This window comes from Schistocerca cancellata, chromosome 2 (genome assembly GCF_023864275.1).
Source record: "Schistocerca cancellata isolate TAMUIC-IGC-003103 chromosome 2, iqSchCanc2.1, whole genome shotgun sequence".
Lineage (NCBI taxonomy): Eukaryota > Metazoa > Arthropoda > Insecta > Orthoptera > Acrididae > Schistocerca > Schistocerca cancellata.
Window position 1 is genome coordinate 1,035,031,815 of NC_064627.1, and position 1,529 is coordinate 1,035,033,343.

At 44.5% G+C, this 1,529-nt stretch overlaps 1 non-coding gene across 1 annotated transcript; it reads left to right on the top strand.

Moving 5' to 3' along the window:
* The first annotated feature begins 408 nt into the window (after positions 1-408).
* Positions 409-492, top strand: Trnas-gga (transfer RNA serine (anticodon GGA)). Its single transcript is given in 2 exon segments — positions 409-448; positions 458-492. It is a non-coding gene; the product is annotated as a tRNA-Ser (tRNA).
* The last annotated feature ends 1,037 nt before the right edge of the window (positions 493-1,529 follow it).

The following is a 1,529-nucleotide window of genomic DNA, read 5'->3' on the forward strand; positions in this document are numbered from 1 at the left end:
GTAGCAATTGCAACCTTCAATATTTGCTGGAAGTACTGGATGTATTTTAATCTCTGTCTTCCTCTACTGTTTTTACCCTCTACAGCTTCCTCTAATATCATGGAAGTTATCCTCTGACGTCTTAATAGATGCGCTATCATTTGGTCCCTTCTTCTTATCAGTGTTTCTTTTTATACCTTTCCTCGCCGGTTCTTCGGAGATCCTCTTCAATCATTACCTTACCAGTCCAGCTAATTTTCGACGTACTTCTGTAACACCACGTCTTAAATCGTTCGATTCTCTTCTGTTACGATTTTCCCACTCTCCATCTTTCACAACCATTCAGTACTGAGCTCCAGAAGTATATGATCAGAAACGTCTTCCTGAAATTGAGTCCTATGTTAAATTGTGATCTGAGTCTATATGCCGGCCTGGGTGGCCGAGCGGTTCTAGGCGCTACAGTCTGGAACCGCGCGACCGCTGCGGTCGCAGGTTCGAATCCTGCCTCGGGCATGGATGTGTGTGATGTCCTTAGGTTAGTTAGGTTTAAGAAGTTCTAAGTTCTAGGGGACTGATGACCTCAGAAGTTAAGTCCCATAGTGCTCAGAGCCATTTGAACAATTTTTTGAGACTATATCTACTCCTGGGTACGCCTTACAATCTAGTATCTGATTCTGGAATGTATGCCCGGCCATGATGTAATGTAACTAGAACCTTCCCGTATCTCCCGACAAGTACATCTCCTCCTCTTGAGATTCTTCAACAGAGTTTCCGCTACTACTAGCTTAAATTTAGCTCTCTTCTTTCATTCCTGTTCTCCCACAACTATTTTCCCCATTCCCTACCCAGCAACCTCATTCCAGCCACCCATGACTATAATATTTTTATTCCCTTTACATACTGAACTACCCGTTCAATGTCCTCATATATTTTCTCAATCTCTTCGTCGTCTGCTTGCGATGTCAGCATACATAGCTGAACTATTGTTGCCGTTCTTGGTTTGCTGTCTATTCTGATACAAACAACCCTATCACTGAATAGTTCACAGTCGCTCACTCTATGCCTTATCTTCCTGTTCATGACAAATCCCACTCCCGTTGTACCATTTTCTGCCGCAGCTTATACTACCCGATACTTGGCCGACAAGAAATCCTTGTCTTCTTTCCACTTCACTTCTTTGACCCCCACTATATCGAGACTGAACCTCTGCATTTCGCTTTGCAGATTTTCTAGCTTCCCTACTCCACGTTCTAACTTCTGACGTTCCGCTCTCCGACTCGTAGAAACGTTATCCTTTCATCGGTTATTCAAACTTTTTCTCATGGTAACCTCCTCCTTGGGAGTACCCTCCTGGAGATCCGAATGGTGATCTCGTCCGGAATCTTTTCCCAATGGAGAGACCACCATGACACTTTTTCAGTTACCGGTCGCGTGTCCTGTGGATACACATTACGTACCTTTAATGCAGTGGTTTCCATTGCCTTCTGCATCCTCGTTACCTGAACCTCTGTCTGCTCCTCCGTCCTCTTCTACAAGGCCGTTGGCAGAAT